The sequence below is a fragment of the Pleurodeles waltl genome, chromosome 9 (genome assembly GCF_031143425.1).
Source record: "Pleurodeles waltl isolate 20211129_DDA chromosome 9, aPleWal1.hap1.20221129, whole genome shotgun sequence".
In the NCBI taxonomy this organism is placed as follows: Eukaryota; Metazoa; Chordata; class Amphibia; order Caudata; family Salamandridae; genus Pleurodeles; species Pleurodeles waltl.
In genome coordinates this window covers 900,304,847-900,329,266 of record NC_090448.1, presented here as the reverse complement: position 1 = coordinate 900,329,266, position 24,420 = coordinate 900,304,847, and positions in this window count along the sequence as shown.

Sequence of the window (24,420 nt, the reverse complement as noted above, 5' to 3'; positions counted from 1 at the left end):
CCATTCCCTGTAGGGATATGGACCACCTCAAAAGCTTAGGGTTCTCTCCTTTCATTTGTATTACCCATCTGAGAGGTCTGTGGTCAGTTTGAAAAACAAAGTGAGTGCCAAACAAGTATGGCCTCAGCTTTTTCAGGGACCAAACCACAGCAAATGCCTCCCTCTTAAAAGCACTCCAACTCTGCTCCCTGGGGAGTAACCTCCTGCTAATGAAAGCAACAGGCCGGTCAAGGCCATCATCATTGGTTTGGGACAGGACTGCTCCTATCCCATGTTCAAAGGCATCTGTCTGCACAATGAACTGCCTAGAATAATCGGGAGCTTTAAGAACTGGTGCGGAGTAGATTGCTTTTTTCCGGGTCTCAAAGACCTTTTGACAGTCAAGGGTCCAGTGTACCTTCCTTGGCATCTTCTTTGAGGTCAATTCGGTGAGGGGAGTCACAATGGACGCATATCCCTTCACAAACCTCCAGTAGTACCCAGTCAGGCCATGGAATGCCCTGACTTGAGTCTGGGTTTTTGGAGCTTCCCAGTCTAAAACTGTGTGGATCCTGGGTTGTACAGCTTGCACTTGGCCTCACCCTACAAGGTGGCCCAAGTATAAAACTGTGCCCTGCCCTATCTGGCACTTAGATGCTTTAATAAAGAGGCCTATTGTGTCTAAGTCTTAGACATTGTAAGTGCAGTGCAGCCATATTGAGTATATGGTCTGGGAGTTTGTCATTACAAACTCCACAGCACCATAATGGCTTCAGTGAATACTGGGAAGCTTGGTATCAAACTTCACATCACAATAAACCCACACTGATGCCAGTGTGGGATTTATTGAAAAATGCACACAGAGATCATCTTAGAGATGCCCCCATACGTTAGCCAAGCTGCTAGTGTAGGACTGACTGTGCCAGCCTGCCACTTTCAGACAAGTTTCAGACCACATGGGGTGAGTGCCTTTGTGCACTCTGGCCAGAAACAGAGCCTGTCCTGGGTGGGGGTGCTTCACACCTCCCCCTGCAGGAACTGTAACACATGGCGGTGAGCCTCAAAGTCTCAAGTCTCCGGTTACAGTGCCCCAGGGCACTCCAGCTAGAGGAGATGCCCGCCCCCGGAGAAAGGCCCACTTTTGGCGGCAAATCGGTGGGAAAATTATTGAAAACAGGGAGGAGTGTCCACCCCAGCCAGGACCACCCCTAAGGTGTCCAGAGTTGAGGTGAACCTGTCCGTGCAGAATCCTCCACCTTGGTTTGTAGGACAGAGACCAATAGGGATAGGAATGCGCCCCCCTCCCCAAAGGGAGTGGACAGAAAGAGGGTATAGCCACTCTTAGGGACAGTAGCCATTGGCTACTGCCCCCAATCCTAGCATGCCCCTAAATCTAGGATTTAAAGGCCTCCCTGAATCCAGCTCACCAGATTCCTAGCGACCTACAAGAAGAAGAAGGACTGCTAAGCTGAAATCCCCAAGAGAGAAGAAGGAAGACGACAACTGCTTTGGCCCCAGCCCTACCGGCCTCTCTCCTGCTTCAAACAATCTGCAAAAGATCAGCGACGCGTCCAGCGGGCCCAGCGACCTCTGCCAACTCCAGAGGACTGTCCTGCAACCAAAAGGACCAAGAACTCCAGAGGACAGCGGCTCTGTCTGAAGCATCATTTTAGCCCACTAGCGCAATTTTTCCTAACATCTTCCAGCCCCAGCTAGCGTAATTTGCTACGACGCTAACCATTCCTTAGTGCCATTGTGCGTCTTTTTAAAAATATGGTGCTCTGATGCTGTTAAGGAATGGCGTTAGCTTGTGTTAACTTTTTTGATGCACAACTGTGCTAGCGCACCTGTCCGTCATTTTTCATAAATATGGGCCAGAAAAGGCTCAGCTCTGAGATGGAAAACCCTCAGTAGTTATGCAGTAAAAAATTGCAATAATAAATATTAAAAAAAATATAAATATACAAACCAAAACAACTATATTGATTTTAATAAACAAACATTTTTCAATCACCTATACACATATCCTATCACAATTAAATGAAACATTGGTAATAATTTCATAGTTGAAATCTGGTATGTGAAATGATGACGAAACAAAACCCCCCAAAAAATTAAAAAAAGAGCTCAAGGAAAAACACAAAAATAAATACTACAAACTTAAAACATTCAATATAACTCTTATAATCCAGGGAATACATCAAATGTCCCAAAAATAAGAAACAAATAAAGACACCAGGAAAATCTAAAATAAAGGAGAAAGTAAAAAATAATTTTGGTTAAAAAAAACAAAGGATTCATCCTTGAAAAAAAAACATACAGGTTAAAAATAACCTGTAAAGCGAACACTTATATAACCACCCAAATAACATTTAAAACACTCTTATAAAACACACCACAGTACAAAATAATTAGATTTTTTTTAAATACATAACAAACATGTTGGAAATCTGCCTTTTTTGCATGTTCAGTCCAGACTTTCTACTTGTTGCTGGACCACAGATATTGTAGGTTTTAGAACTCTGTGCACTTTATCCTTAGGAACCATTAGTAAAAGGCCTGTGCTCCTTCTTTAACATGGTTGAATTGGCTTAGTCCTCTTTGGCATATTCCACCTGCCTACAGTTCCCTAGTATATTGCACAAAGTGTATCCAGGGCACAGAAGTTTAATACCATTAGTGGGCAGCTATTGCACCATTCACTACAGTGGTAGTGCAAACATGCCATCAGATCTTCCATGGTAGCATGAAGGTAGTAGTGTAAAAACTGCAATTCAACTTGTCAAAATAAACCTTTTTGACAGGTAAAGAGCTCCCTCATAAATGTTTATAAGTCACCTCTATCTAGGCTTTGTAGCCGTCAAGACAGGGTGCATGTAATGGAAATGTAGATCAAGTAGAAACTTAGGGCCTCATTATGACCCTGGTGGTCATGAGATTGCCTGGTCCGCCGTGGAGATTGGACTGCCACCAAAGGAGCGGTCCGACCTCCACATTATGACTGTGGTGGAGCCACCACAGTCAGAGCAGTGACACCACCAGCTTTCTGCCAGCCACCAGCCTGGTGGTGCCGGCGGTCTCAATCCGCCATGGCAGCATTGCCCTTGGGATTACAAGTCCCCTTTCTACCAGCCTTTGCATGGCAGTAGCCCTGCCATGTAAAGGCTGGCGGAAAGGGGGTGCCGGGGGCCCCAGGGGCAGCCCGGTCATGCTTTTTGCTGCCATATTACAGGCAGTGAAAAGTGTGACGGGTGCTGTCGCACCCTATGCACTGCCACATTGCTGCTGGCTCAATTATGAGCAGTGCCAATGTGAAGGCCCTGTTCCCCACTGGGCTTGCGGGCAACTCTTAATAGGGCTGGCGGGCGGAAGACTGGCGTAGTAGTCTTCCATGCAAATGAGTTTGGTGGGGTGCCTCCACCGCCCGCTAAACTCATAATGAGAGCCTTAATGTTAAGATGTCCTTATAATGGTTAGCACCCAGAATCGATTTTCATTGTGTTAGACATAACTGTACTATGTGGAAAACCTCAGTACAGATTAAAATACCACTGCATCTAGAGAAAAGGACCAACTATAAAAATAATCAAACAACTGCTTTCAATCGTTATTAAAAATTCTCAATACAATGGGGGAGTTGGACTTTTAATAAATATTGAGAAAAAGTAGTGTTTAGTAAGTTGTCCTTTACCTATTGCTAGAGGGCTAATTAACATAAACCTCTGCCAGCTTCCAGGTAGAAATAAGTCTTAAATATGTGTGAAATACCACCCAGGTGCAAACAATAGGCCCACAGTGAATGGACAGAGATGACTCTTCTGAAGGCAACAGAATATGCAGGGTGGGAGCTGTGAAAATCTCTTTTGACACTACAGTGCCAAATTCTGATTGGGACAAATCTTACTTGAGAGATCTGCTGAGTTTACATATAACCTGTGGGGCAGACTTGAAAGGGGAGAAAACAAGATGCCACAACATGTCTTGTGGATCCACTAACTAATGAATGACCCTGTTTAAGACTTCTGTCGCTGGGTTCGTTATGGGTACATTAGGTGCCTCAAACTGAATTTTAGTGTTAGATACAGAAAGATATTCAGGGCTTCATTATGAGTTTGGCAGTTGAACCGCCAGTCTACCATGTTGGTGGACTATCAGACTGCCCTATTATGAGCTATACAGGCAGGACCACTGACGCCAACCAAAAAAGGCAGACCACCAGTGGCGCAGCAGCCTGGAAATAGGCAGTCCAACCTCCAGCTCGCTGATAGCAGAGGAACCAACCACCAACCTTATTGCATGCACACAGTCGCCGTGGCGGACCTTCATGGAGGTCAGCCAAAGGTGGTCCAAATCACGTTGGTCCACAGTCAGCAAAGTAATACACAACTGCACATTGGATGAAGTTGAAAACCACACAGCTGACACACATTGCCACAAATGGACACACCTGCAAAGGATACTATAAAACACATCCCTTCACAGACCACAATCCTCTGCATTTCCACTGCTTGACAACAAAGCCCAAGCACCTTTTGTTTGTAGAGTAAATACATTAGGCTCCCCATTTTTCACCATCCAATTGAGGACCTGCTCAAAAAACCCAGGCAGACCCCAAAGACCTCAAGAATTACCGGCCCATCTCCCTCCTCCCCTTCCCTGCGAAGGTCATTGAGAAGATAGTCAACAGCCAACTATTACGCTTCCTAGAGGACAACAGCTTGCTCGAAATCTCCCAAACTGGCTTCCGCAAGAACCACAGTGCAGAGACTGTTCTCATCCTCGCTACTGACGACATCAGGATCATGCTCGACAAAGGTGAAACCATGGTCTTCATCCTCCTTGACCTCTCGGCAGCCTTCAACACCGTCTGTCACCACACATTTTGCACCCGCCGCCACAATGCCGGAATCCGCCACAAGGCCCTGGACTGGATCACATCCTTCCTCTCCCGCAGAACTCAGAGAGTCCGCCTCCCTCCGTTCCTGTTGAAAGCCACCAAGACCGTCTGCAGAGTCCCCCAAGAATCCTCTCTCAGCCCTACCCTTTTTAACGTCTACATGGCGCCGCTCGACAACATCGTCCGATCCCACGGCTTAACATTGTCTCCTACGCGGACGACACCCAACTGATCCTCTCACTCACAAAGGACCCGGCCACCGCCAAGACCAATCTCCACAACGGACTTCATGCCATCGCCAAATGAATGGAGATAAGCCGCCTCAAACTGAACTCGGATAAGACTGAGATCCTCATCCTCAGCTCCAACCGATCAGCATGGAACGACTTCTGGTGGCCTGCCGCACTAGGAGACGCTCCAAATCCCACAACCCACACACGCAACTTTGGCTTCATACTGGACTCATCAGTCACCAGGACCCAGCAAGTCAACGCCATCTCATTCTCATGTTTCAACACCCTCTGCATGCTTCACAAGACCTTCAGATGGATCCCTATCGAAACCAGAACGGTCACCCACGCCCTCGTCATCGGTAGACTGGACTACGGCAACACACTCTACGCAGGAACAACGGCCAAGCTCCAGAGGAAACTTTAGCGCATCCAGAACACCTCCGCACGCCTCATCCTTAACCTCCCTCGCCACAAACAAATCTCAGCCCACCTCAAAGACCTTCACTGGCTCCCCGTCAACAAGAGGATCATCTTCAAACTCCTGATCCATGCTCACAAGGGTCTCCACGACCAGGCCCTGCCTACCTCAACGAGTCTCAGCTTCCACGTTCCCACCCACCAGCTCCGCTCCTCCAACCTCCCCATCGCCACCGTCCCCTGCATCCACCGTATCACAACCGGCGGCAGGTCCTTCGCCCAACTCACCACCAAAACCTGGAACTCCCTCCCCGTCAACCTACGGCTGACCCAGGACTTCTTGACCTTCAGGAAACGTCTCAAGACCTGGCTATTCGAGCAGTAGCAAACCCCCCCCCCAGCGCCTTGAAACCCTATCGGGTGAGAAGCATGCTTAACAAGTGATTGAGAGAGAGATAGAGAGGACCCTGCACACACATTTGTTCATTCACACCCTAATGCACTTCACCTGTTTAGTAAGTCACTGTCACCTGCTTTTTGTTTCACCATGTCACGGTTCCAAAAATCCCAATTTTTCTGAAAATGAGTTACAAGTTACGGTGGATGAAATCATAAGAGTATAGCCACAATTGTTTGGAGTACAAGTCCAGCATACTCCTCTCAGTAGGAAAATGGAAATGTGGGACAGGATCGCTAACAGAGTAAATGCTGTAGGCTCCACTCTGGTCACAAAGGAGGACATCAGAAAGAGGTGGAACGACCTCAGGGGCAAGGTCTGTTCCCTGGTCTCCAGGCACCAACTTCAGGCAAGAAGACCGATGGTGGCCCTCCCAGTGCCCTGTTACATCTCTTTCCCGGGAGGAGAATTTCTTGGGAATTCTGTATTCTGAGGGCTTGACAGGAATACCTGGGGGAGTGGAGTCTGGTAGGTTACAAAAATAAAAATGTCACCAAGATGCAATGTCATGCATGCTCATAGATCACCTTCCTTTGTCGCCGTAGGAGCTCACCTGAGATCAGTACTAGGTAAGCTAATTTCTTGGTTTTGGTCTCTTTTTCCTGCTGTCTTGTTTTCAGCAGTTGACTGGAAACTTGGGCTGCAGGATTTCATTGGTGCCCCTCCCCACAAGAACTGATGACCAAAGGAACACCTTAAAGCATGATGGGGAAACAAAAGTTGATGAGTGCTAAAGACTCTAATCCTAGGGCCTCGATCGTCACCCAGCTTGACTCTTTTATAGCTTGTGCGGTTGGAGTGATCTCAAAGGAGATCAACCTGGTAGAACGCAGGCTTTCCTTCGAAATAGAGGATAGTCCTGGAACCCAGTTGGTCCCATAGGTGACTTTACTGGAGGAGAAGGCTGCTCAAGCCCAAATGAACTCAGTTTGTGATTTCACTCCCCCAGTCCGACTCTCTTGGTCCAGAATAAGTTGCTGAATTGTAATTTGCCTGAAGTACATAATAACAGTGCCTGCCCTCCCCAAACCAAGAAAAAATGCCAGAGTAAGCGACCGGGAAATACAAAGCGCCAAGCTCTCCCTGCGAGCAACTTGGATTCTTCCGGGGTTGCACCAGGCTTAGGGGACCTTGTCCTTTCAGATTGGGATTGTGTTGCTCCTAAAATCGAAGACCTTATTGCACAAATCTTGTTGCCACTGCTACAAAGACTCTCCAGTCTAGAGACTACCTTTTTGGCCTTGTCAAATTCTATTTCTACCATTCACTTTGATATGTGAGAAGTGGTATTCCTTCCATTGTCTCTGCTGCTAGTGCACTGAGCCCTGCCTCTATTGCAAGTTGCTGTTCTTCTTGTTTTGAGCTTTCCATTCCTCACACTGTCACCCCCTCCCACCATAGTTGCCCCCCGGAAAACTACATTGCCAGCTATGCAATGTATTGTGCCAGCCGAAGGGCCGCCTCTGATAGTAACTCAGCCCTATAAATTACAAAGAACAAGGGCTGTCAGATGTTCAGGATGTTCAGACCAATTGTGGGCTTTGCAGGGAGCGACAGGAAGGGTCAAGGATAGGCAAAGAGTTAACTACTTTAAACTTACCTCTGGACTTCTGCCCCATGTGGTGATCTTGATGGGGGTCTCTTGTGTTTCTGATGATAGCTGGGAATACATAAATCAGCTAAAGAACATGGTCTGCTACTGGTTGTGCCAATACTCAAATTTTAATATTAGGGAATACTGGGACATTTTGTTTGTAAGGAGGGTGGTGGGGGTGGGCCTGGGGTGGGTTGGCCCGGGGTGGGTGTGTCCAGCAGAGAAGACCATAAATGGGTATTGCATAGTTATTAATTGTAAATCATCCTCACTTGCTAGGGCGCCTTGTTTGCCATACCCAAGTGTTCCCTGGTAGAGGCTTGGGAGTTAGAATCTACCCGGTTGGCTACTTCTATAGGCACTTGTGTCCCATGCCCCAAGTCTGAGATTCTGGGAATGTGCAGTACCTGGAGTTCTCCCAGGTACCTCTATCCAATGGTTTCCTCCCTCTGTCAACTTTAGATTTGACTGATTGACTATGGGTCCCTGATGTTGGATCCCCTGAATCTTTAAGGAGTGGGCCCCTATTACCTTTTCCCCCACAGTTGATGTAGGAGGCTGGACCAGTGCAATCTTTGGATTCAAGTCTAAAGATTCTTTGCTGGAAAATAGCAGGGGTAAGGTCTAAGTGCCTGGACCCAGAATGGCATAACATGGTTACAAAATTTGATGTGGTTATCCTGCAAGAGACCAATGATTACATGGGAGGGCATTAAATGTTTTCATATTGCAGCGATGTCCATTATTGGTAGTGGAGCTCAAGGGGGCCTGGCAATTCTGTATCACCACAAATCTTCGAATTATTACCATCTCTTTTAATCATACTGAGATTCAGATTCTCTCAGTGGTAGCCACCAGGGAATTTTATTTTTTTAAGTAAATTTCTATAACTTAGTCAGGGATCCTGGGTGTCAGATTGAGGCTCTTTTCTAAGTTCTATCGACCTTTGAGGCCAGATCGCTTCGCCTACTTAAGTGTTTTAATGTTATCCTAGGTGGATATTTCAACCCAAAGTTGGCCCTTAATCAAATGATTAGTAGTCCTTTCTTCGGGAAGAGCTGCCATTCTACTCTCTATCCTCTGATCATAGGGGGAGAAAGCTATGGAAGTTTCTGGGTGATGCAGGGCTATATAACTTGGCTTCTATAGGGCCTGATTCTTTATCTCATCTTTCTACCTTCGTGAGCAAGGGGAGTGGGGCTACTGTTGACTACCGATTTGCTTCCTGGTCCCTAACAGGTATTGCCAGTCAGGGGCAAGTCCTTCAGTTATGTTCTATCAACCACAACCCTATTTTTGTAGGGATGGATCTCCCTACTACCAACAGCCTAAAAGTGGTGCCGGGCTTTAAGGAGCTGTTGTCTCAGGATAAGGGATTTAGGGTAAAGTGACGTAGTCTCCTGATTCCGAGACTGATGGAAATAGTGGTTAAGTCCAATACAGCCATTATTCTTGTACCTTTACTCTCTGCTATCCCATCACCCCAGTAATATTGCAATCCTTCTGTGACCTCAATACCTCAGTAATCAATATCATGAGGTAAATGTCTGAAGGGAGGAGATCTATGCATATGGTTTGGTTTAATAGGGCCTGCAGGGTGGCTAACAGGCAGCTTCGGCGGGCTCTAAATTCAAAACCCTCACAATCAGGTGGACATTGTAATAGCAAGTTGGGCATACAGGGAGGCTATCCAGGAAAGGAAGTTAGAATTAAAAGAAGCTTCCTGGGACCAATTAATATTGACCCGCAAACTGGGGGACTCCTGGGATTTTGGCGTACTGTCAATGGAAAGCAGCTTTTTTGCAGCTGTGCCCAATGACATTGGCTCCTCTATTTCTCCTGAGAGGTGGGTGACTCATTTTTGGAGGGTTTATATGCTAAGAGAAAATGGGTTGGGAAATAACAAAGTGGGGACTCAATTGCTCATTAATCAATTTGATGTATCAGAAATGTATGCTGTCATTCTAGCTAGGCACTTAAACAAAGCACCTGATCCTGATGGGATACTCATGGACCTTTATAGGGGGGAGGTTTCTCTCTGGGCCCCAGTTTTAACTAATGTCTAAAAAGCGGCTGTACAGGTCGAAATCCCACCTTCATGGAAAACCACAGTGAATGTTCCCATCTTTAAAAAGAGTGATCGCTAAGACGTTGGGTGCTATTGTCCCATTTCTTTGCTAAGTTCTGTTGTAAAGATATTGTGCTGCATTATTCTGCAGCAACTTGAGTACTGGGTCAGTGACAAAAATATCCTGTGCCCAGTTCAATACAGCTTCAGGGAGGGGAAGGGCACCATGGGGCAGTGCTTGAATTTGAATTTATTAATCACAAATATGTTATAGCTAAACAGGGGTTTGTTTTTTTAGCCTTTATGGATCTCAGTTGTGCCTTTGACTGTGTAGTTTGGCACAATCTTGCAGCCCTTGGATTGCCGTATCCCATGGTTCACCTCCTAAGAGCACTACATACAGGATTGAAGCCTCTGCCAGACATGGAGTAGGGGGGGTGTACTGAATCATTTAACCTCCCACATGGGGTCAGGCAGGGCTGTGTACTGGCCCCCATTAATTTCCTTTTATATTTCAAAGGACTAAATTACCATTTGATTACAAACGGGAAAAACCTGCCTAGAGTTAAGTCCATTTGTGTCCCCTCTCTGTTGCATGCGGATGTTGCAGTTTTACCTGAACATTAGACCCATAACCATTAAGGGCAAGACAATCAGAAGGGTGGTATCTTTCTCCTATTTGGCCACTACATTTGACCTATATGGCAATCGGCAGCCTTGTCTTCTAAATCGATGTATCCACTTCAGCCAGGCGTGTGGGGCTTTGTTTAAATTTCCACTCAACATTGGAAGCAAACCAATTTTACTGCTATTGCAGGTAAATAAAATGAAGTGTCTCCCTGTGATGATGTATGGAGCTGCCATTTGGGGGGTTAGTATCAGCAGAGCAATACAATTTGAGGAGAACCATTTTTGTAGAAGATTGCTGCAGGTGGGCCCTTCCAGCCTGCCATTCTATATGCATGAAGTACTGGCCTTGACTTTTGTAGAGGACCAGGTAAAATTAGCCCCACTGCTATTATGGATATCAGTGTAAACCGAGGATTCCACTACCCTGAATAAGGATATTATAAAAGAATGCTTGGCGTGTGTGTATGAGCTTAAGATTCCCTGGCTAAGGTATATCCATTCTGTCACCCAGTCTTTAGGCTGCCCAGAGTTGTTTAACAAGCAATGGTGTAGTACTAAGAGGGAGAGAAAATTAACTAAGAAACCTTTTTTGACCCATGCAAGGGAAGTGAGGGAAAATGATGCTCTTGCAAAACCATCTATTCACCCTCTCTTGCTTATGAAAAAAGAGGGTGGCCCAGAGCCCTACCTTAGTTATGTTAGACACCCTTGGGATAGATCTTGCTCTATGATGTTTCAGCTTGGCTCAATCTGTGCTTTCATATGTTTCCCAAATATGATTCTGGCATGCCCCTGTGATGGCTGTTCCCCACAGACCTTGAAGCACTTTTTCTTCTTCTTTAGTTATTCTGATTTTTTACGACATAGGTTTCTGGTGCCAATCTTGAAGGCCAGGAGCTTCCAGCAGTTTAGGACAGCCTTTCTGTATTTAAAATTGTTAAATTCTGAGGTGGCGGTTTTGGCATTTCTTTCATTTTTTAAGGGCATGCTGGCCTGGCACAAGATATGCATTTTTAATATATAGGGTTATTTATGTTTTTTACTTGCTGTAACTTTTCAAATGCGTTGTACTGTTTTTGGTTTTTATAGTGTTTAATCTTCTTTTATGATTATAATTTCTTTTCAAACAGTGTTCATTTGTCAAAAGACCCCTGTTTGGCAGCTCTCAATATAAGTTTACTCAGCTGGTAGGATGTCATTTGCATAGTGTGCGTAGTAGAGGGAGTGACATGACTGCTAAGACCAGGAGACTCTGTCACTGCTATTACACTCACCAGCCCAGTGTCCTCTTCTCCAAAGACTCCTGTTTGGTATCTCACACATGACGTGTACTCACCTGGGGGGGATAATATTATTTTTGTGTGTGTAGTACAGGGACTGATATGACTGCAACTCCCAGGGGGCTCTGTTACCATCACTCCAACCTCCAGTCTAGTGTTCTCTTCTCCAAATACCCTTGTTTACCCAAATACCAAATACCCTCCAAAATACTCACCTGGGGAGATTACATTTATCAAGTGTATGAAGTAGAGCATGACTGCTAAGGACAGGAGTCTCTGTTTCTCTAACTCTAAACACAAGCCCAGTGTTCACACAACCCAAAACCCATGTCGGTTATCTCTCAATTGAATTGTACTCACCTGGGAGGATACCATTTGGATGGTGGTGGGAATTAGAGGAAGTGACCAGAATGTAAGGCCCAGTAGGCCCTGTTTCTCTAACTCCAACCACAAAACTTGTATTCACTTGCCCAAATCCATCTATTTATGAAGTCTCAAATTACATTTACTGACCTGGGGGAATACCATTTGTCAAGCATGTGTAGTATGGAGAGTGGCATGACTGCAACTCCCCGGAGACACTGTTTCTATACCTCCAAGCACCGGAACAGTGGTCACTTGTCTAATTGTTGCTGTCTAACTCTCAGTTCAAGTTTACTCACCTGGGAGTGACCAAGATACAGATCATACTCAATTCTGAGATGTGTCTGGCTAACTAGCTCTATCTTGACCTGCTGACCCAAGATGAAACTATTGAGGACAGGAAGGATAGCTTACCCAGTGTGCAAACCAATGATCCCAAAGGCCTCAAGATACAGAATCAGAACAGTATTGCCAGAAGACACATTCACACTGCACTGTCAACATATCTCCAGTCACATATACAACAAACTCCGGAGTCTGCCTGCATCACAATCAACTAGGCCTTAAAATGTCCAAAGACATATCTTGCCTAGCCACTGTTTTGCCTGCACTGGTGGCAACATAGCATTCTCATGCCATCCTCCCAAGGGATAATGATCTGCACATTTCAGCAGGTGCCTCAGTCAACAATAGCATGTCAGTACAACCAATACCATGGGTACTTGCCACAATAGGATTAACTGCAACTTAACTTTGTACAAGGTCACGGCTTAATGTAACACTAAACTGTTGGATGTAGATGTCAAAATACAACCAGTAATATTGTATCTTTCACATCAACAGGTCGAGCTGCCACTGGGCACACAGAGGCCATAGAAGAGACTGCCATTACCCCCCAAGATAAAACCTTCTGTGAAGAAGACACTCCTAGACATTTGGACATGGAGGACGGTTCTGGCCCATCTGGGCAACCTCATCAGACACGAACAGTGAGTCTCACTGTGGCAACATCAACACCTCCCAGCCCGGTTGCCTCAGCATCCCTGGCAGCCATTTGACTTCCAACCTGTGTACCAAGCACAGTGTCTACCATCTTGTGCCTCCCAGTCCTGGATCCTGAGTTGCAGGGCAACACTTTGGACAATGAGGATCCAGGACCCAGTGGGACAGGGCACCCTGTGGCAAGGGTACAGGGCTGTGGGGGTAGGATGCATGGGAGGAATTATGTGGGCCAGCAGGGTGAGGCCACTGTGATTGCTCCTGGCCAGGTCTTAGGGGTCTATCAGGAGTCCCAAGGAATGGTGGACCAGGTCTTGAACTCTGGGAAATCAAGCAGCTACAGAGGAACATGCATAGGGACATGCAAGAACAGATGGAGGTCCACAATACCAACAAAGCCTCCCTAACAGGGATGATGAGGGACTTACACCCAGTCCTGAGCAGGGCTTTTCAAAACCAATCTTCCCCTTCCTTTGGCAAATTAACACCAGGAACATCAACACTGGTTCCAGCCACTGGAAGGGAGGCCCTGCCAGAGTAAGATCCACCCCAGATACCCCTGCCTCTGTAGCAGGAGCCCCCCTCTCCACAAGGAAGCAGGGATATCCAGCAAAGAATCCAGGAGGTGCAGATGGCAAGACACCCACGACTGCCAGCCTCCTTTGTGTGCTACATATTCACTCTGTTGACTGATTCTCAACCACCTACCAGTTCCAATGGGATTAGTACTTTGGACTTTGGACTCCCAATGGTATGGTATCTACTCCAATGATTTCATCCACCATGACTGATACCTCCAGATTACTTTTTTGTTCCTTTCGGTCCAAATTGTATTTTCCCTCATCAGCATTGAAATAAATTTATCCATCACAAACTCATTGTCTGCTTGCTTAATTTCCACATTTTGCTACGTAGACATGTAAAACCATGTGAACCATATGAAGAAGACACAAGCAGCTTGTGCAAAGAGGGATATGTTACAGGTACACAGTGTCCTGCTCAGGATTACAACCATTACACATAAACACATTAGTACAAGTGTCAGGTCACACCAAACCAAACATTTTATTCCAGTGTACAGCACATAGGCTGTCTATATGTCTGGACCTTTTGAAACAAGAATGTGTGACTCATACTGAGTCAAAGTACATATTCCAAGGTACAGCCCTGCAGACCACAGAAGGAAGGGATCTGTCAGACATTGTCCTGTAGAATAGGCAAGTGGGTGATGCTACCAGCTCGAGCCATATCACATACCACACCAAATTAATTCAAAATCACTTAATCCAAGATACAGACAGATGGCAGTACAGCAGTCCCTGATCACACACCCATCATAATCCAATTTCCCATGCATTTGGTGGTATGAAACAAACATATGTCAGTGTTGTGGCACAGGTACTGTGGCCTGCAATGATGAAACAGATCTACAGCTACATATAGGTTATACATAAATAGGGGGTCATTCTGACCCTGGCGGTCATGGACCGCCAGGGCCAACGACCGCGGAAGCACCGCCAACAGGCTGGCGGTGCTTCCGGGGGCATTCTGACCGCGGCGGTAAAGCCGCGGTCAGAAAAGGGAAGCCGGCGTTTTCCCGCCGGCTTCCCGCTGCCCCAGGGAATCCTCCACGGCGGCGCTGCAAGCAGCGCCGCCATGGGGATTCCGACCCCCTTCCCGCCAGCCTGGTTCTGGCGGTTTTCACCGCCAGAACCTGGCTGGCAGGAACGGGTGTCGTGGGGCCCCTGGGGGCCTCTGCAGTGCCCATGCCACTGGCATGGGCACTGCAGGGGCCCCCTAACAGGGCCCCACATAGATTTTCAGTGTCTGCGTGGCAGACACTGAAAATCGCGACGGGTGCAACTGCACCCGTCGCACCCCTTCCACTCCGCCGGCTCCATTCGGAGCCGGAATCCTCGTGGAAGGGGGTTTCCCGCTGGGCAGGCGGGCGGCCTTCTGGCGGTCGCCCGCCAGCCCAGCGGGAAACTCAGAATGACCGCCGCGGTCTTTTGACCGCGGTACGGTCTTCTGGCGGTTCCTGCCAGGCCGGTGGCATCCGCCGCCGGCGGGGGTCAGAATGACCCCCATAGTGTTCAACCAATGTGAAAGGAAAATGACTTAGTCACAATCAATCACTACATATTTCATGCCCACATGATGACACACATGATGCAATTTGTCCACTACAGATACAAAACAAGTCCAATGTGCACTTCTGACCTTCTACCTAAACACTGTGCAAGCTGTTTTGGCACATGTCTCATATACCACAAATCTGCAACCTACATTGCCTGGAACAATCCATGCCCACTTTGTACGTCATAACAACATAAGATACTTGCCAATGTCACAACTTTGAAATGCTCACTTGGGGATTTCATGATGAAGGCATCTGTACAAAGCAAAAACAAGGAGTATAGGTTTGATAACATGCAACATACTAGAATGTTGGATGAGTAGTAGGACCAAGACAAGACAGGCTAAGGATGTTTGTGAGGGTCAAAAACATGTTTTGTAGGTGTGACGCAGTTTATAAAGCCCAATACAGAATGTCAGGCCGCAAAATGGCGGCTGTCTGACCTACTCTACTGGACATTAGATCCACCCACAACCACAGGTGGAAGTCATCATGGTGAAAGGCGGCTGCAACCGTGGCGGACACAACCTTAGGCTGATGTTATTGCTAGTGGTTGTCGCACCCAATGGCTGTGTCTGCTGGCGGTAACAACTGCTACGTATGTGGCAGACGTAAACACCATGTTCTGCAGATTCACTCACTTGACTCCTGACACTGTTGCAGCAACACCTCCATGAACTGAGCTGCTATGTGCCGCTTCTGGGTGCAATCATGCCATGTCCAGCAGGTGATAGGGCCCCTGCCTTCTCTCCAGAGGAGATGGAGAGACTTGTTAAAGAGGTTCTACCCCTGTATGGACAGCTTCATGGTTCACCAGAGGAGCAGGTAAGTACCTCAGGTGCACAATCTTCTCTGTATTTCACCATTCATTTCCTCCTCATAGGGTACAATGTGCCCCTGTGTGCCAGCTAGAATTCTTGTGTGCCTGTTGTTGCAATCTGTGTGGCATCAATGGGATGTAGAATGTGCAGGTGTTAACCATACGTTAAGTTCAGGCACATTGGCCCTCATTACAACCCTGGCAGTCGGTGTTAAAGCGGCGGTAATACCGCCAACAGGCCGGCGGTAAAAAAAATGGGATCACGACCACGGCGGAAACCGCCATCATAGACAGCCACTTTAACACTCCAACTGCCACGGAGGTAGCAACCAACACCGCGGCGGTCACCGCCAACAGACAGGCGGAAGACAATGTACCGCCCATCCCAGTACAACCCGCCAATCCACCAGCTTTTCCGGAGCGGTACCAACGCCATCAAAACCGCAGCGGAAACAGTGTTTGGAAGGGAAACCACTCACCTCTCGACACTCAACGAAGAACCAGGATGCCATGGAGTCTGAGTTACAGGTCCTTCGATGCTGGTGTACCTCCCCATACACCAGGAATATCAAAGGCGGCGGCGATGACCACAGTGAGTACTGCACCTAGCACACTGGGGGGAAGGAAAAAGAGAGTGACACACACACGCAACACCACCACACCCACCCTCACCCACAACACCATATGCACAAACACATGCAGAAACATTACATTTACACCCCGTAACCACATGGAAGAAGGCAAGGACAAAAGGAATTGAGTTAAACAGTGATATTTTAGAAATAGGCAGATATACGTAACGATTCAAAAAACAGTATTTACAAAAATATACAATATGTACATAAGGTCGTACATTGTCCTTTGCAAATGTCCGTGGCCCACTGGGCAAAAAATCATGGGCCAAGCCCACACTTGACTCCTGCCTCAATAAGGAGAGAACACTGCAGGGGCATCAGGTAGAAAACACACAGGCACCTCAGGGAGAAGGGGAAGGGGGGCACCTCTGCTGGAAGGTGGAATAATGCCACTGCTCCTCCCAGGAGCTCCATGCCCACTGTATGGTCCTGGGGAGTTCAAAGACACAGTCTCTCAAGTCTCTGAAGTCTCTCAAGTGGGTGGGTTGCCCACTACTTGGTCCTGGGGAGTGTAAAGCCACAGTCTCTCAAGTGGGTAGGTTGCCCACTGCTTGGTCCTGGGGAGTGTAAAGCCACAGTCTCTCAAGTGGGTGGGTTGCCTACTGCTTGGTCCTGGGGAGTGCAAGGCCACAGTCTCTCTAGTGGGTGGTTTGCCCACTGCTTGGTCCTGGAGAGTGCAAGGCCACAGTCTCTCAAGTGGGTGCCTTTCTCCACAGGTTCTGGAGGGGGCTTGGTGCCCAGTTTGCTTCATCCTGCCAAGGACTGGGTGAGTGGATGCCTTTCTCCACAGGTTCTGGAGGGGGCTTGGTGCCCAGTGTGCTTCATCCTGCCAAGGATTGGGTGAGTGGCTGCCTTTCTCCACAGGTTCTGGAGGGGGCATTGTGCCCAGTGTGCTTCATCCTGCCAAGGATTGGGTGAGTGGATGCCTTTCTCCACAGGTTCTGGAGGGGGCATTGTGCCCAGTCTGCTTCATCCTGCCAAGGATTGGGTGAGTGGATGCCTTTCTCCACAGGTTCTGGAGGTGGCTTGGTGCCTAGTGTGCTTCATCCTGCCAAGGATTGGGTGAGTGGCTGCCTTTCTCCACAGGATCTGGAGGGGGCATTGTGCCCAGTCTGCTTCATCCTGCCAAGGATTGGGTGAGTGGATGCCTTTCTCCACAGGTTCTTGAGGGGGCTTGGTGCCCAGTCTGCTTAAACCTGCCAAGGATTGGGTGAGTGGATGCCTTTCTCCACAGGTTCTGGAGGGGGCATTGTGCCCAGTCTGCTTCATCCTGCCAAGGATTAGGTGAGTGGTTGCCTTTCTCCACTGAGTCTGGAGGGGGCTTGGTGTTCAGTGCTGCAGCACATGGGGTGTGGCAGTTCATATTCTCTCACCTGGGTGTCTGAGGCACGAGATTTGCAGGGGACAGGTAGCAGGAAAGTCCATGGAGGCAGGGCCAGACTCCATCCTGCGGCGACTAAGGCTGCAAACTAGTGGTTGTTGCGGTGCTGGTGGGGGTGCTGCCAGTGGTGGTGGGAGGTTCCAGTCTGTCTTCTGCAGCCCCAGATAGACGCACACTGGGGCTGCTGCTGCTGTTAGTGGTCCTACTGTCAGTGGTGCAGGTAGTGGTGCTTGCGGCAGGGATGCTGGCAGTGCAGGCCGTGGTGCAGGTGCTGGTGCTGCCAGTGGTGGCGGGAGGCACCAGCCCTTCTCCTGCAGCTTCTGACGGCTGGCCACTGGGGATGCTGCTGCTGACAGTAGTGATGGCAGCAGCACTGCAGGTGGCAGTGCAGGTGGCAGTGCTTGCGGTGGGGATGCTGGCGGTGCTGCCCACAGTGTAGGTGGCGGGGCTGTTGGTTCTGATGGTGGCCACCAGACCCCACCTGCAGGCTCCGATGCATGAGGTGCCCTGCCTTGGCTTTTCTGCCCCTTCTTCACCTTGGCAGCTGCTGTTGGGACCTTGGCTCTGTCAGCTGCAGTTTTGGAGGAGGCCTTGCAGGGTGGGTCGTGCTCCTTGCCCTTGGTGCATGCTGTCCCCTTCTTCACCTCAGCAGGTGGTGGTATGGTATGGTCATTTGCAGGGGTCGGTGGCACACTGGCTGGCCTGACGGGTGCCCCCTTGAAGCCCCTGGGAGTTGCAGGTACGACAGCGGACGCCAACTTGGTGGCTGAGGTGAGGCTGAGGTGCTGGCCTGGGTTCTGGACACCCTCGCCCGAGTGGAAGGACGGGGCGAGGGGTAGGTAACAAGTCAATGTTTGCCAGGAAACCTTTTTAGACACACTGGGGCGGGAAGATGGAGAGGGTTTGGGAGTGGAGGAAGAGGGAGTGGTTGTAGGAGGTGTCTTTCTGCTGAGTTTGGGTGAAGGTGCATGGGCTGGATGCTTTTGTGAGGTGGATGGCTGTTGGGTGGGTGGGTGCTTGTGTTTGTGTACTTTGGGAGGAGGGGTCATAGACACACTGAGAGAGGACACAAGGGACGTGTGCATGGTTGTGGGGGTGGTGACTGCCTTTGAGGGGTGTGTTGTGATGGGCGTGCTGGTGATGAAGGTAGTGGATGAGGATGTAGTACATGCAGGTGTGAGTGGAGACAATACTGGGAGGGAGGTGGACGAAGAGGAGGAGGCGGACACAGTGGAGGCAGTGGATGTTGGTATGTCTGCATGGGAATGGTGCTTGTGTGAGTGCCTGTGAGATGAAATGTGGTGCTTATGTTTGCCTGAGCCACCTTTGTGTTTTGATTTGGGTGAATACTGGTCTGAAGGTGTGCCTGGAAAAGGCTGGTGTTGAGGGGATTGGGTCTGGGTAGAGGAAGTTGGTGGGGGGAGGCTAGACACAGGGACAAGGGCCGCCATCAGTGCTGAGGCCAGAGCCTGAACTGCTCTCTGTTAGGCTGCCACACCAGAGTGAATGCCCTCCAGGTATGCATTTGTTTGTTGCAAATGCCTCTTGACACCCTGAATGGCATTCAGAACGGTTGACTGCCCAACAGAGAGGGAACTCGGGAGGTCAATAGCCTTCTCACTGAGGGCAGCAGGGCTGACTGGGGCAGGGCCTGAGGTGCCTGGGGCGAAGGAGAAGCCCACCCTCCTGGGTGAGTGGGCACGGGAAACACGCAGAGTAGCTGCTGGGAGGGCAGTGCTGGTAGGGGAGGTGGCGGCAGTACCTGTTGTTGGGGTGGGGACAGAGGTGTCCTCCACCGCCAGGGAGCTTCCATCGGAGGAGGAGTTGCTGTCTGTGGTCTCCCCTCCTGTCCCTGTCGTGGTGCTCCCCTCGCCGTCCGTCCCACTGGTGCCCTCACCCTCAGTGGATTCAGCCTCATGGGCCATGTGGGATGCAGCTCCCTCCATCGCCGGTGCCTCTGCTCCTCCACCAGATGATGCTAATGCACACAAGGACAAGGTGAAAAAACAAAAAGGGGGGGTGGAGACAGAGGATGCACTTGGTCAATGCCAGCAATACCACTACCGTTGGCGTACACAACACACAGGGAGCAGCCCTATGCACTAGGCCATGCCCAAACATTTACTAAGACAGTCACCAGCCCATGGGCTTCAATGCGTAACGCCATTAGCTGCATACCTGAAACCCACAGTACCCTGCCCAGGAGTAGATGGCCGACAACACTATTGGGGTAGGGGTGATACTGAGCCTGCCCAACAAGGGACCTACCCTGTCAGGTTCGCCCTGGCCTAGGGGCACCCACAGCCCACATCCACCACCCAGGTACCTCCTAATGCGCGCAAAGTCAGGTTTCAGATGCTGTACTCACCCCCCTGTGGCTGCTGTGATGCCCTCAGGCGCCCATCCAACTCCAGATTGGCCACCGCCAGGATGCGGAACATCAGGGTGGTCACGGTGCGATGGGCACCTCTTCCTCGTTGGGAGGCCAGCCCCAGCTGGGCCTCCGCCATCTTCTTTGCCCAGTGTCGCAGATCCTCCCACCTCTTGCGGCAGTGGGTGCTTCACCTGTCAAAGACCCCCAGGGTCCGCACCTCCTTGGCGATGGCACACCAAATACCCTTTTTCTGGTGGGTTCTGACCTGCAGGGAAAAGACAGCAGAAAAGGTAATTATTCACCAGTTCGGACTGTCATACTCATTGCCCACCACATCCCATGACGCACATACATTGAGCACCTTACATGCTGCACTCTGGCCAGGACCCCTCTGCCCCCCCACACATGTGGCTTACACACACAGCACTCCATACATTCATGGCCCACGCATCATGCTCACAGTGTACTCACCTGTTTGTCTGGAGGACCGTAGAGTAATGTGTACTGGGGTAGGACCACATCCACAAGTTTCTCCAACTCCTCCGCAGTGAAGGCAGGGGCCCTTTCCCCAGACACATGAGCCATTGTCGCTTCCAGAGACAGGTCACAGCAGCACTTGCAGTGTAGGTACTCTCCTGTTGAAGGCCAGGTAGCAAGTGAGTGATTATATAGAAAATGGCGGTGACTTCCGCTGCGGTGCATACCGTCACCGCCGGCATACATCGTCATTGGCTCCTGGAACCCATAGGGCCTAATGATAACCAATGCAATTTTGCGCGGCGGTCATCGACTGCCTACCGCGATGGCGCACAACATCAGCGCAATTACCTCATTTCCACTTGTCCCTCCTCACAGGTCAGGCAGCCACCATTTCAGGGGGGCACAGGGCATGGCACCTAACTGCGTCAAAGCAGACATCGACACATCAACGGACTCTCGAGTTCACATACTGTTTCTGTAAAGTCAACAATTCATCATTAGTGCAATATAAGAGTGAATATGACCGTCTGCTCACCGTTCTCTTCCATAGGCTTCAACCGCTGAGCCAGATTATGAGATGGCTGAATCCTCCGGTGTACAGACCCTTGGTGGACCTAGCTACAATGGAGGACAGACACATTATCATTACCTACAGACTTGATCGTGCCACAATCCAAGAACTGTGTGCCCAATTGGAGCCAGATCTGATGTCTTCTATCCGCCAACCCACTGGTATCCCTCCTCTAGTGCAGGTCCTGTCAGTGCTCCATTTCCTGGCAAGTGGTTCCTTCCAAACAACAGTGGCCATGGCATCAGGGATGTCTCAGCCAATGTTCTCTAATGTGTTGACCAGAGTGTTGTCTGCCCTGCTGAAACACATGCCCAGCTACATCATGTTCCCCCAGGTGGAGGATTTGGCCACAGTGAAAGCTGACTTTTATGCCCTGGGACATATCACCAACATCATTGATGGTACACATGTGGCATTTGTCCCCCCCCAGAGATATGAACAAGTTTACAGGAATAGAAAAAGCTATCACTCAATGAATGTGCAGACGGTGTGTTTGGCGGACCAGTACATCTCCCATGTGAATGCCAAATTTCCTGGCTCTGTGCATGACGCCTATATCTTGAGAAATAGCAGCATCCCATATGTGATGGGCCAACTCCAGAGGCACTGGGTGTGGCTAATAGGTGAGCCAAAGGTCCCCACACAGTATGAGTAGGTGTCTGGGTATGGGGTTGTCCCTAAGGGTTAGTGTGTGTCTAACAGTTGTCCCTCGATATTTGCAGGTGACTCTGGTTACCCCAACCTCTCATAGCTACTGACCCCTGTGAGGAATGCCAGGACAAGGGCAGAGGAACGTTACAATGAGGCACATGGGCCAACAAGGAGGATTATAGAAAGAACCTTCGGCCTCCTGAAGGCCAGGTTCCAGTGCCTCCATCTGACAGGTGGATCCCTGTACTACTCACCCAATAAGGTGTGCCAGATCATCGTGGCATGTTGCATGTTGCACAACCTGGCCTTGAGACGTCAGGTGCCTTTTCTGCAGGACGATAAGCCTGGAGATGGTCTTGTGGCAGCAGTGGAGCCTGTGGACTGTGAGGAAGAGGAGGCAGAGGAAGAAAATGTTTACAACAGAACCGATATTATTCGGCTGTACTCCCAGTGACACACAGGTAAGACACTGTGACTTCACTTAACATTTCAGTTATCTGTTGGACATTGTACAAGGTAGCCCGTTTCCCTATGTCTATGGCCACTGGCTGTATCATTTGGCATCTCCATTTTAAGATCTCTGTGCCCCACTATGGATCCTGCTATGTGTACTGCTGCCCACCAGAGGTCATACTAAAGTATATTTTGCTGTACTTTTGATTTGCAATGCTTTGATAATGTTGTACTAATACATATTTGAATCATTTGACAGACTCCAGATTGGTATTTGTTCCAAGGGTGTTTATTTAGGTGCTCATGAGAGATGGGGTGGTGCAAGGGGCTGGGCTGATGGTGGAAGGAAGTTCAGGGTAGAGTCCAGTCTCTTGGTATCACAGGTGCATTGTCCAATGGGGCATAGGAAGGGGATTAATGACAGTTCAAGGTGGATAGGGTAACAGTGTGGGACAGAAGGGTGACAATCTGGAGAGTCCTATTTCCTGATGGGGATCTTGGCAAAGTTCTCTGTCTTCTGCCTGGATCACAGGGACCGTTTGCGGGGTGGTTCTCCTTCTTCAGGGGGTGGGGTGCTGGTGGCCTGTTGTTCCAGTGGCGGGGCCTCCTGTCCACTAGCGCCGGCGGAGGTGGAAGGCTGTTCCTCAGTTTGGCTTGTGTCAGGCGCCCGTTGTTGTGCCACAGCCTTCCTCATGGTCTTGTCCATGTCTGCCAGCACCCCTGCAATGGTGACCAGGATGGGGTATATTTTTGTTAGGTCATCCCTGATCCCCAGGATATTGGAGAGTGCCTCGTGGAGGGTGGGTTCCCTGGGCCTGTCCTCCCCCTGTCGCACAGCAGTCCTCCCAGCTCCCCTGTTGTCCTGTGCTCTTTCCCCTGAACTGTGTGCCCACTGCCACTGACCCCAGGTCCCTGGTCCTCCTGGGTTTGTGGGGTTGCCTGGGGTCCCTGTAGTGGTGGACACACTGCTGATTGACGTGTCCTGGGGACAGTGGCATGGGCCCGCTGGGTGGGTGCTGTGGTGGTGTTTCCTGAGGGGCGAGGCTCTGTGGTGGGTTGGGACTGTGCCTGGGTACCCGACTGTCCAGAGGTCCCGGATGGGCCAGGTTGGTCATCGAGATCCAGGCATGCAGAGCTGCTGTCATCACTGGGTGCCTCTTCTGTGGGGGGGGGCTGGATGTAGCTGGCACCTCCTCTCTGGTGACGTTGACTATGGGTTCTGAGGGGATGCAAAAGCAGTGTTAGTGTATCTGCTTGGGCCATATCGTTCATGGGTGTGTTTCCGTCTATGATTGTGATTTCCCTGTCAGCTTGGCCTTGTGTGAGTGGTGATTTACTGGGCATGCTGTGGTAATGGGTGTCCATGCATTTCTGTGATGGGGGTCCATGCATTGGTGGGCTGTGATGGTGGGGTATATGTGAGGTGATAGAGTGATGGAAGTGAGGGTAAGGGTGGGGGTATGTGATGGCATGCAGGTAGGGTGGGGGATATAATAGTAAAGATGTGACTTACCAGAATCCAGTCCTCCTGCTACTCCTGAGAAGCCCTCTGGATCTATTATTGCCAAGACTTGCTCCTCCCATGTTGTTAGTTGTTGGGGAGGAGGTGAGCGTCCACCGCCAGTCCTCTGTACAGCTATCTGGTGTCTTGCAACCACGGAACGCACCTTCCCCCATAGGTCGTTCCACCTCTTCCTGATGTCATCTCTTGTTCTAGGGTGCTGTCCCTCGGCATTGACACTGTCCACTATTCTCCACCATAGCTCCATCTTCCTAGCTATGGACGTCTGTTGCACCTGTGATCCAAAAAGCAGTGGCTCTACCCGAATGATTTCCTCCACCATGACCCATAGCTCTTCCTCTGAGAACCTGGGATGTCTTTGGGGTTCCATGGATGTGGTGTGCGTGAAATGTGTCAGGATGTGTGGGGTGATGTGTTGTGGTGTATGCTGTGATGTGCGTGGATGGTGTAAGGGTGATGGTGTTCTGTGCCTCTGATTG